The 13,498-nt window shown below is 35.9% G+C and overlaps 1 non-coding gene across 1 annotated transcript; it reads left to right on the top strand.

Annotated features, from left to right (window-relative positions):
* The first annotated feature begins 1,186 nt into the window (after positions 1–1,186).
* On the top strand, positions 1,187–1,293 carry LOC138380985 (U6 spliceosomal RNA). The gene has a single exon (XR_011232943.1). It is a non-coding gene; the product is annotated as a U6 spliceosomal RNA (small nuclear RNA).
* The last annotated feature ends 12,205 nt before the right edge of the window (positions 1,294–13,498 follow it).

Genomic DNA, 13,498 nt, shown 5'->3' with positions numbered 1-13,498 from the left:
GCCTGCTTAGAAAATAGCCTGAGCCTTTTCTCCTGGGCCTTCCACCACCTCTACCATGGGATTAGCTATCTCTTGAAAAGAGTCCAAAGGTTCTCATGGGTTGTTGAAAATGCATTCGAAGCACATACACACAAAGATGATACATTGGAAGCCATGGGTCTTATTTGGGGCAAGTTTGAGTCACTTGGCAAATTCAGTCTTATTAAAAGAAGCTACTTGCATAATTTTAGGCAGTAAGTGACAGACATTTTTGCAAGCTGGTTGTCCACCTTGTTTAAATTCTGTTGATCACGTTTTTCTGTGCTGCTGCTTTAGTAAGTTCCTTGCCTTCCCAAAACAACTGAAATTTACTATGCTATAGTTTTAAGTGAGGTTCCATTGGTCAAATTCAATTTATGTGGCTTTAGTAGATACTTCTAATAGCTGGTACAAGCCTGTAATCGATATAAATTAGAAAGCTATTCCACATAGTTCTAATTTCAAAGAACAAAATTATCTGCACAAATCCTGAGTACGCTGTATTTTTCCAGCGTGTTAACCATGCCCTTGGCTCTCCCATATATTCTCATTTTGACCACTAATGTTTTGTCATTTTGTTGCTCACAAAGCACATTTGTCTTACTCTATTTTTCTCACAAAACTGCCTACATCTACGCACAGCAATAAATGTGAAAATGCAAAGCATTACAAAAAAAGTACATTATCTTTACCAGTAATAATTTATGGCAAGGTTTAAATATATGATTTCTTAAATCCCCCAGCTCTAATGTGTTATTAGCACTTAGCACAGTTCTGCACACACCTTTCCCCTCTATACATAAAATGGTCCAAGATAAATTGTCTTCTGTCTTCTTTGATGGTCTCATCAGCAATCATAGAAGTCTGTGCTTTTACATTTATAGTCCCAGTCTATACCCAGGTCATGTACATCCTAGGCAAGTACAGAGAAATGTGAAGAAAAGCACTTCAGAGGTTTATGTACATAAAGGACCGAGAAGCCTCATGGGGAAAAAAGAAACCATCCTAAAAGGTGATAGCTGAGGCACACACATCTGATCAAGTGCAGTAGACCACCGTGAAAAGAAAGACTCTGATTACTGTAATGTTTTAATCAGGGTCTTCCAAGAAGCAAACACAAAGATGGAATTAAACATGCAAGGGTTTTATTTGTGAAAAGAAATAATGAGTGCTCGCTTCGGCAGCACATATACTAAAATTGGAACGATACAGAGAAGATTAGCATGGCCCCTGCGCAAGGATGACACGCAAATTCGTGAAGCGTTCCATATTTTTTCACGCTTCTGAAACAGAATAATGCCCAGCCTAGAATCTTGTACCCAGCTAAGCTAAGTTTTCTATACGAAGGAGAAATCAAGACATTCTCAGATAAACAAAGGTTGAGGGAATTCACCAAGACAAGACCAGCCCTCCAAGAAGTACTCAAAGGAGAATTACACACAGATCAGCACAAGAAAGATCCACGAATGTAAAACTACTCAAGAGCTAAAGATGAAATTCCAGATACCACAATGGCCCAGGAGAGAAAACATCACAATGAAGTTCTACCCAACAAGCTGAACAAAAAACTGTCTCACTTATCAGTTTTCTCAATAAATGTGAATGGCTTGAACTCCCCGCTCAAGAGACATAGACTGGCCCAATGGATAAAAAAATACAATCCAAGTATCTGCTGTCTTCAAGAAACTCACCTAACCTGCAAAGATGCATTTAGACTGAAAATAAAAGGATGGAAATCGATATTTCAAGCAAATGGTAACCAAAAGAAAGCTGGTGTGGCAATCTTAATTTCCAATAACTTAGCTTTCAAACCAACAAAAATAATAAAAGACAAAGATGGCTACTACATACTGATTAAAGGCACAATTCATCAAGAAGCCATGACTATACTCAATATATATGCACCCAACCTAGGTGCACCTAGATTCATAAAGCAAACCCTACTAGATCTCAACCAAATGATAGATAACAATACTGTAATAGCTGGAGACTTTAACACCCCACTGACAGTACAGGACAGATCCTCTAAACAGAAAATAAACAAAGACATAATGGACCTCAATAGAATGCTAGAACAAATGGGCATGGCTGACATCTATAGGACATTCTACCCAAAGTCCACAGAATATACATTCTTCTCATCAGCTCACAGGACATTCTCTAAGATTGACCATGTCCTAGGACATAAATCATGTCTTAAAAAATTCAAAAAAATAGAAATTATACCATGCATCTTCTCAGATCACAGCGGAATAAAAGTAACAATGATCACAAACAGAAACCCTCACTCTTACTCAAAGTCATGGAAGCTAAATAACCTTCTCCTGAATAATTATTCTATAAAAGAAGAAATCAAGATGGAAATCAAAAATTTCTTTGAATTAAATGACAATAGAGATACAACTTATCAAAATCTATGGGATGCAGCTAAAGCAGTCCTGAGAGGAAAATTCATATCCATAAATGCCCATATCAAAAAGACAGAAAACATGCAAATAGACAACCTAACGAATAGACTCAAAGAACTGGAGAAAGAAGAACAGAACGATCCCAAACCCAGCAGAAGGCGAGAAATTACTAAGATCAAATCAGAACTAAATGAAAAGGACAACAAAGAAACTATAAGGGAAATTAATAAAACAAAAAGTTGGTTCTTTGAAAAGATAAACAAAATAGACACACCTCTGGCTAGACTAACCAAGAGCACAAAAGTAAAATCTCTAATAACCTCCATTAGGAACATGAAAGGAGAAATCACAACCGATGCTACAGAGATACAAGATATCATCTATGAATTCTACAAAAATCTTTATGCACACAAACTGGAGAATGTGGAGGAAATGGACAAATTTTTAGAAACACATAGTCTTCCCAGGCTCAACCAGGAAGAAATAGAGTACCTGAACAGACCAATATCAAGAACTGAAATCGAAACAGCAATAAAAAACCTTCCCAAAAAGAAAAGCCCTGGTCCAGATGGGTTCACACCTGAATTTTACCATACATACAAAGAAGAACTGGTGCCCATCCTACATAAACTATTCTCCAATATTGAGAAGGATGGAGTTCTCCCTAACACGTTCTACCAAGCCAATATAACATTAATACCAAAACCTGGAAAAGACACAACAAAAATAGAGAACTACAGACCAATTTCCCTCATGAATATAGATGCAAAAATTTTCAATAAAATACTAGCAAATCGAATCCAAGTACTTATCAAAAAAGTAATCCACCACGACCAAGTGGGCTTCATCCCCGAGATGCAGGGGTGGTTCAACATACGTAAATCTATAAATGTAATTCACCACATAAATAGAAGCAAAAACAAAAACCATATGATACTCTCATTAGATGCAGAAAAAGCATTTGACAAAATTCAACACCCTTTTATGATAAAAACGCTTAACAAAATAGGCATTGATGGAACCTACCTAAAAATGATACAAGCCATATATGACAAACCCACAGCCAACATCATACTGAATGGGGAAAAACTGAAAGCACTCCCACTTAGAACTGGAACCAGACAGGGCTGCCCATTGTCTCCATTACTTTTCAACATAGTATTGGAAGTCCTTGCGAGAGCTATCAGGCAAGAGAGCAGAATCAAGGGAGTCCAAATAGGGAAGGAAGAGATCAAACTCTCACTTTTTGCTGATGATATGATGTTATATCTGGAAAACCCCCAGGATTCAACCAAGAGACTCCTGGAATTGATTAACGAATACAGCAAAGTCTCAGGCTACAAAATTAATATACACAAATCAGAGGCATTTATATATGCCAATAACAGTCAATCGGAAAACCAAATTAAAGACTCAATACCCTTCAAAATAGCAACAAAGAAAATAAAATATCTAGGTATATATCTAACTAAAGAGGTAAAGGACCTCTATAAGGAAAACTATGAAACACTGAGAAAAGAAATAGCAGAACTTGCAAATAGATGGAAAAATATACCATGCTCGTGGATCGGAAGAATCAACATTGTTAAAATGTCTATACTACCCAAAGTGATCTACAGATTCAATGCAATCCCTATTAAATTACCAACATCATTCTTTACAGACATAGAGAAAATAATTATACACTTTGTATGGAATCAAAGAAGACCCCATATAGCAAAAGCAATTTTAAGCAACAAAAACAAAATGGGAGGTATTAATTTGCCAGACCTCAAACTATACTACAAGGCCGTGGTTCTTAAAACAGCCTGGTATTGGCACAAGTGCAGGGACACAGACCAGTGGAACACAACAGAAAATCCAAATATAGAACCATCCTCATATAGTCACCTAATTTTCGACAAAGCGGGAAAGAATATACTCTGGGGACAAGAATCCCTATTCAACAAATGGTGCTGGGAGAATTGGTTAGCCACTTGTAGAAGACTGAAACAGGACCCACAGCTTTCACCTCTCACAAAAATCAAATCACGGTGGATAACAGACTTAAACCTTAGGCGTGATACAATCAGAATTCTAGAAGAAAATGTAGGAAAGACTCTTACAGACATTGGCCTAGGCAAAGAATTTATGAAGAAGACCCCCAAGGCAATCACAGCAGCAACAAAAATAAATGAATGGGACATGATTAAATTAAAAAGCTTCTGCACAGCCAAAGAAACAGTCCAGAGAATAAACAGACCACCTACAGAATGGGAAAAAATTTTTGCATACTACACATCAGATAAAGGACTGATAACAAGAATCTATTTAGAACTCAGGAAAATCAGCAAGAAAAAATCAAGCAACCCTATCAAAAAGTGGGCAAAGGACATGAATAGAAATTTTTCAAAAGAAGATATAAAAATGGCTAACAAACATATGAAAAAGTGTTCAACATCTCTAATCATCAGGGAAATGCAAATCAAAACCACAATGAGATATCACTTAACCCCAGTGAGAATGGCCTTTATCAAAAAAACCCAAAACAACACATGTTGGCGTGGGTGTGGAGAGACAGGAACACTAATACACTGCTGGTGGGACTGCAAACTAGTGCAACCTCTGTGGAAAGCATTATGGAGGTATCTTAAACAGATTCAAGTAGACCTGCCATTTGACCCAGCAATCCCATTACTGGGCATATACCCAAAGGAAAAAAGGTCATTCTGTAACAAAGGCACGTGTACCCAAATGTTTATAGCAGCACAATTCACAATAGCAAAGATGTGGAAACAACCCAAATGCCCATCAATACATGATTGGATTAGTAAACTGTGGTATATGTATACCATGGAATACTACTCAGCTATAAGGAATGATGAAGATACAACATCTCTATGGTTCTCCTGGAGAGAGTTGGAACCCATTATATTAAGTGAAGTATCCCAAGAATGGAAAAACAAGCATCACATGTACTCACCAGAAAATTGGTTTCCTTGATCATCACCTAAATACAAATCTGGGAACGACACCAATTGGACATCAGACTGAGGTGGGGGGTGGGGGAGGGAATGGGGGTATGCCTACACAATGAGTGCATTGCGCACCGTTTTGGGAGTGGTAACACTTGAAGGTGCTGACTCGGGAAAGGGGGGGTGGGGAAAAAAATATGAAACTATTGTTTTTAACTTGCACTGTTCACTTAATAATTTATCATGAATATTTCCCATATTATTTCATATCATTGTACAAGAAATAATGTATACATTATGAGGACATACTGTATCTAACAAGATATACTGTTAGACTCTTTGATTCTGTAAAATTAAATAAAAAAAAAAAAAAAAAAAAAAAAAAAAAAAAGAAATAATGAGGTAGACAGGTAAGACTGGACAGCCATTAGACCACCATAATCTGGAGTGAAGAGACTAAGAGAAAGTTGGGTGGATGCATTCTAGAGAAAGCTTCAGTAAAGCCTTCAGGAAGTTGGCCAAAAGAGTTCAGTGACTCCCAGAAACTGGTCTGCCTTCTGTAGTCACTGGGCAAGAATGTCCTGAAGGAGGTGTGGCCTCACTGCAAACACAGCCTGGGACTTCAGAGTGCAGCAGTGAGGGTCTACATAAGATACACTCCTTGTGTGATAGTCTGCCATGTATGTGCTTATGGCCAGCACACCTACAGAATTTGTCACACTACAGTCATCCATTTGCCCAGCCTCCCTTAGAGTTCCTTTTTCAAAGGCTACAATAAAAGAGCAGTTTAAACTAAAAATGTAAAATACCCTCATGACACCTAGAGTCAAGGGCATCGGTGGTACTGGCATAGCCTTTGGTCTCTAGACTGAAGATGTTTATTAATATTTAAGAGGGCAGTAGTTTAGGGGAGGGGTATCTACCATAAAATAAATAATACATATAAATCCAATTAATTATAATATTGATAAGTTCTACAAATAGAAGCACAGAGTCCTTGAGACCGATAATGTAGTATCTTGCCAAAAAATTTATTTACTCAATAAATATTTTATGAACATCAACTTGGGTTCGGACACTGTGTTGCTATAGTCCCCAAAGTAAAATACAAAGATGCTTGACATGGAGACACAACCATCCTCTCTTCATCAATCATTTGCAGCCCCAGTGATGATACTAGTAGGTAGAAGCAACTGCAGTAGCAGAGCCCTTTGCAATGAGAATATGCAGGTTCAGTGCCTTCATTTCAGAAACCAGCTGTTTGGACACTGGACATGGACAACTTTGTCTGGAAGATAGCAAAAGCAACTACTTCAACACTTGATAGAACTATATTTCATTTCATATATGTATCAACACCACATCTGTGTGTCAACTATCACATTTCCAGCATTGTGCCACCTAAAAGAGGAAGGGAAGCTCCCCCACACAGAGCAGATTACAGTAGTCTCCTCACTATGTCTGTTTTCAATCTTTGAAGGGTATAACAGAGGAACAGCTATCATCAAAACTAAGAAACCAGCAGATAATGAAAACAGCTATTGTTAAGAAGTAGCCACGATGTTTCACATTCTAGAGGCTGCTAGAAGTTTTTCAGAGAATAATCAAACTTATGCTGAGTAAGTAGGGACGTAACCAGGAAAAATATGGTTTTGGGTTGGGTGTAGGTGGTTTCATTTTTATACCCAAACTGATCTGACATAGAAAACATTATATATATATATATATATATATACGTGTATATATATATATACACATATATATATATACAGCTTAACTTACTCAAGTCCCATTTATTTTTCTTTTTCTTACTATAACTACCATTGGGATCTTAGTCATAAATTCTTCTCCTAGGCTGATATCTAGAAGAGTTTTTCCTGTATTTTCTTCTAGAATTCTTATATAGTTTCATGCCTTACATTTAAGTCTTTTATCGATTTTGAATTAGTTTTTGTGAGTGGTGGGAGGTATGGATCCTGTTTCATTCTTCTGCATGTGGCTATCCAATTTTCCCAGCACCATTTATTTAATAGGACTTCTTTTCCCCATTGTGTATTGTCATCTGCTTTATCAAAGATCAGTTGGCTGTATGAGGATGGTTTTACATCTGGATTCTCTGTTCTGTTCCATAGGTCTCTGTCTCTATTTTTGTGCTAATATCATACTATTTGGTTACTATAGTCTTGTAATATAGTTTGAAGTTTGCTGATGTGATGCCTCCAGATTTGTTCTTTTTGCTTAAGATTGCTTGGCTATTCAGACTCTTTTCTGATTCCAAATGAAGCACAGGATTATTTTTCCTAGATCTGTGAAATATGCCATTGGTATTTTGGTGGGGATTGCTTCGAATATGTAAGCCACTTTGGGTAGTATGGACATTGTAATAATGTTGATTTTACTGATCCATGTGCATGATTATGTTTTTCCATTTGTTTGTGTCATCTGTGATTTCTTTCCTCAGTGTTTCATGGTTCTCTTTGTAAAGATCTTTCACCTCCTCTGTTAAGTATATTCCTAGGTATATTTTATTTTCTTTGTAACTATTATGAATGTTACTGAGTCTTTGATTTGACTCTCAGCTTGACTGTTATTGCTATATAGAAATGTTCCTGATTTATGTACACTGATTTTGTAATGTGAGACTTTGCTGAATTTATTTATCAATTCCAGGAGTCTCTTGGTAGAGTCCTTAAGGTTTTCTAGATATAAGATCATATCATCAGCAAAAGTGATAGTTTGACCTCTTCTTTCCCAATTTTGATACCCTTTAATTCTTTCCTTTGTCTGATTGCTCTAAGACTTCCAGAACTATGTTGAATAGAAGTGGTGAAAGTGGGCACCTTGTCTTGTTCCAGCTCTTCGTGGGAATGGTTTCAACTTTTCCCCATTTAATATGACATTGACTATAGGTTTGTCATATATGGCTTTTACAATTTTGAGATATATTCCTTCTATGCCTAGTTTGCTGAGGGTTTTTATCATGAAAGGGTGCTGGGTTTTTTGAATGCTTTTTCTGAATCTATTGAGATGATCATGTCACCTTTGTTTTTGCTTCTGTTTATGTGGTGTAGTATATGTATACCATGGAGTACTACTCAGCCATAAAAAGGATGAATTAATACCTTTTGGAATAATTTGAATGACCATTATCCTAAGTGAAGTATCTAAAGAATGGAAAAACAAATACCACATGTATTTATTATTAAATTGGAACTAACTGATGAGCACACATGTACACAGAGGAAAGTAAAACTCAGCAGAAACCAAACAGGGAGAAGTGGGCAGAGGGGAGAAGTGGGCAGAGGGGAGAAGGGGACAGCTGAAAACCTAGCTAACAGGTATAATGAACACTATTGTATGATGGGCACTCTTGAAGCTGTGACTCAAGCATTACAAAAGCAATCCATGCAACCAAAAACATTTGTATTCCCTCAGTATTTTGAAATAAAAAAGAAAAATATCCTTCCATCAATACTGATAATAGAATGGAGTTAGTAAAATAAGGTTGGTAATGTGTAGAGGATGATTGCTATGCACTGAGGGACACATGCCTCCTGCTGACATGAAGGAGCAAATCTACTATAAAATTGAAACCAGGGGTGACAAATTAGGGGTAAAGGAATTTCCTACAAATCACACATCCCCCTTTCAGAGAATATTCATAACTTGTAACAAGGATATAGTTATGTCTTCTGAAGGCTCTGTGTCTTGATGGATATGTTGATGCATTACAAGACAGGCCACTCCGAACAGCCTTAGGAACCTTAAGATCAACAACCAATACATTGGAGGTCAATGCATTTGCTACTGGTCTTTCCCACACCAAGTTGTCTAGACCAGGCATGTCTAAAACTGAATTATCTCATATCCTGGGAGACAGTCAAGATGACACACTATAGCATGATAAGAAAACATCAGAAATTTTATTTAAAGTTATTCTTGTATGACAAGAATACTGAACTATATCATACTTAATATATGGATGAACACCACATCTCTGTGCTAAATATCGCATTTCCATCACTTGCCACCTCAAGGAGGAAAGAAATTTTCCCTACAGAGATTAGAGTGGCACCCTTGCTGTGTTGGTTTTCAGTATATTGCAACATATTTTATTGTAGGTAAGGCTAGTTAAATGGATTTTCAGTTTATGTTATGTATTTTTGACAAAACTTACACTCCCAAAAAGGAATGAGCTTCAAAAAAATTCTCTGCAAAAGAAATAAAATCAGTTTAGATATAATGCCAATATGAAAGCACAAGTGAGCAACAAATAAAAGCAGAGCTAGCACTTTTCCTACTCTAAATACGACCTCTTTGTCAGCTTTGAGGTTACAAAAATATAATATAAACACATCTGACAAAAAGTGGTTCCAAAAATTGTGATTTATGAAGATTATTTCAAATAAGGATCTATATTTATATCTACTATTGTTAAGAGTGAATTTTGTCCTAAGTATACATTTTGCCTTGACATTTTATCTACCAATTGTATAAAGCCATTATGCCTAACAAACACTGAGAAATTAATCACCCGGAATCTAAACACAAATCTCTACAATGTTATATAGCAAGTCATATGATTCTCAATCCAGTACACAACAAAATTTTACTTAATGCAATAAAAAGATAAGAAACCTCTTTTTAGATTTATGATTTCACAATGCAAGCCAAAAAGGGGACTTTGTTTTGGGAGTAGTACTTGTTCTACCTGAAGCAGTAAAAATAGCTGAAACAACACACTAACACAATGTAGTTATAAGAATGCATATCTTTAGCAGACAGTACTTTCAAAGGATGCATAGATACATTGCTGAAATTTTGACAAAACAAGCATTAGAGTGAATGACATAATTATGGGAGCCTTGTTATATAGTTATATGAAAGAACAGATATTTCTAACATCTCAGCATATACTTGCTACACTGTTTCAACAGCACATCATAACCTTTTTTGTGAAATACTAAATGAAAGTACACATATATGCATACATTCTCAAAAGTAGATATATTTTTTAATTTTAAAAGAATACAAAAATTTAGGAAAGAAAACATGCAATATAATCACTGGTTATATTCTTTAACTAGAATCTTTAATTGATATAGGTAATTTTGATTAATCTAGTTATTCATCAATTCAATTATTCCAAGGTAAATATTACATTCTTTTACTACACAGACAAGCAATTTTAGCAGAAAGGTTATGGCCATAGCTAAATCCTTCTGATGAGCTCTGTAGAACCAATCTTTAGATGCCTGCACAAGGCCTGGATCTTGGATACCGGAGTCCAGCTACAATCAGTTGCCCACAGAGGAAATCCAATTCCTAGTAACAATATTAGTACAAAAGGCTTGCTACTGGGCTGTCTTTAGGTGAATATTTCACTAAAAGAGTACATGTATTTTCTCAGGAAGTAGTCTACATAGGCATTCTCTTTGACTGAATCTTCTATCCTCTAAAGTTAAGTTGACCGCTTTAAATACAAATCCCCAGTTTATGAGTTTGGTTCTACAGATTCCTGTTGAAACAGCTACCATACCAGCTTTTGTGAAATCTGAAGGCAGACTCAACTCAACTCAACACCACTGAGCCTCACTCCCGAACCTGCCTCTGCTGTGATGGAGAATAAGAACTCACTGGAAGTTTCAGGGAAGTTGATTGCCACCACCTGGAGGCATTCAAGTCCTTGGGCTGAGGGGCTAGAGTTAGTCACAGGTCCCAAAACAACACTGCAGCTTGTTCCTTCCAGTGAGTACCACCTACTGACAGAGAGGTTAATTTGCACAGCCCTTTACAACATTTACTGACTCAATCATTTAGGGTATGGTAGATCTTACCCATAAGCACCACTCACTGTCTCAGAGATGAAACTGGGCATGGTGTGCCAAACAATTCACACTATTAAGAAGAACACAGGGCTGGGGAAAGAGAAAGGATTTCAAAGACCTACATTTTCCCTCATCAAAGAGAGACAGAAAATCTGCCACACACATAGCTCACCACTGCTACAGCCTGCAAATAAATAGCAACTGAGAAAACCACTACACTAAGGATATCTATAGCCAAGGCATCCATCCAAAACCTAAACCACCATCAAAGTATTCTCATCACACACAGAGGAATTATTATTTCCACTGTACCTACAAGAATCAAATAATACTATGAATTCGTACAGGGTACATGGTAAAGACCGACACTAACATGAGATATTAATATATTGCTTTTATCTATTTATCTTAAATTGGGCTGTTTTGTCTCCCAATACTTTGAAGTTCCCTAAGATTTCGTATCTATTCCTTTTTCCCCATTGAAAGTTTGAAAAACAAATATTTATTCCCAGGAATTAGGCTATTATTTATTTCTCTTAATTAAAAAGGTTATCACAGGAAGTAACAATGGTAGAAGATTTGAGGTCCTCAGATAGTCAGGTATCCCAATCTCATGTTACTCACAGCCGAATAAGCACAAGAAAGAGAATAACACCCTCCCCAATATGTCTTTGCTGATCTGATGTTGGTTTCTTTAGTTCTCCCTTCACACTCTTTACCAATATAATACAAATATAACTGCTGCTTCTACAATAAAACTTAAGAAGAACAAAACTCATGTTGCAATCAAAATGTGAATCTAAATGCTCCTGGGTGAACAGATCTAACAAACATAAAAAATATAAATTCCAAAATCACAATGGCATAGTATATAGACCTTGACTTATCATCAGATTCAGTTATACATCCAGGAATCACAATTAGATGACTATTAACAAATCATCTAACCATACTACAATGCCCAGCACTTGGTAAATTCTCCAAAAATACCACATATTAGTATTATTTTTGCAATTGTAATAAAAACTTCTGAACCTCAGTTTCATCATATTGAAAAAAATTGAGGTGAGGGAATGATTCCTGCTGCACCACTCACCAGACCTTTTGCAAGAATCAAATAAAATTATGCATGTGAAAGCCCTTTAGTATGATAAAGCTCAGTATAAATATGTGATATTAAAAGACTACATAGAACTAAACTTCCCTGGTTGATAGTTTTTGCATCCTAAGCTAAACATGATGATAATAACAACTTGTATGCAAGGAACTTCATGCATGTTAATGTACTTACACATCTACTAACCACAAAGAATATTGAAATCAGTGGGTAAGACAAGTAGGGGAGTCATTATTCTCAAAGGTATTGTTGGACAACTGAAGTCCATGTGCTGACGACAGACTCAGAAGAGAAGCCAGTTCTCTGATCCTAGTGCAGTATCTCCCTCTACCACACCAACTACCGTGAAGTTTCCACAGCTAGTCATTTGCAGATTTATAACAACCCATTAAGACAGTCTGTAAATGTGCATAATTTAAAAAATACATTTGCTTAATTCTCTTTCCATAATTACAACAGATGAAACTTCTTCCCTTGGCTCATTTAAGCTATGATTCACGAGGCTAGTTGTAGCATGACCATTTAGGTAGAAAATGCTTTAAAACACGCATCATTACCAATAAAAAATTACCATAAATATTGAAGACATGGGAAAACTTCAAATGAGTAGGGAATATATGCATTTCATATGTGCCATATTGTAACATAATATAATGGATTAATGTATTTTTTATTCATTTTGAAATGTAAAATATATTCATTCGTTTTTGCTATTTGCTCTTTTTTATCTGTCAACTAAGTAAAATTATATTCTCTCTTCTTCCAATAAACATCTTTGAACCAAACTGAAAGTATAGTTTACGTATACTTATAGATTAACTGAAAAATTTTAAGTGATATATATTAATCTTCTTATGCTATGATTGTTTTCAATAAATTAAGATAATACATAAAATATATCCTGCTATCGTCCTATACCCAGAGGAAAAATACTATTAAAATTAACAATTGGTTTATATCCTCCCACACTATCTTTCAAAATAACTTTATATAATTTAACTTTTTATTCTAAGTGAAACTATTAATAGAAGAACATCGAGGACTCTATCAATACAATTTTAAATATTTTTAATGAACAAGAATAAATTCAAGCACAAAAGAAAGATTTCATGGCACCTAAAAATAAAACCAGTTTGGGCTGTTACTGATGTGTCTCATTGGACAAGTGCAGGC

This window comes from Eulemur rufifrons, chromosome 2 (assembly GCF_041146395.1).
Source record: "Eulemur rufifrons isolate Redbay chromosome 2, OSU_ERuf_1, whole genome shotgun sequence".
NCBI classification, from domain to species: Eukaryota; Metazoa; Chordata; class Mammalia; order Primates; family Lemuridae; genus Eulemur; species Eulemur rufifrons.
Note: the sequence above shows the minus strand (reverse complement) of the source record. Positions and strands in the feature narration are given on the sequence as shown.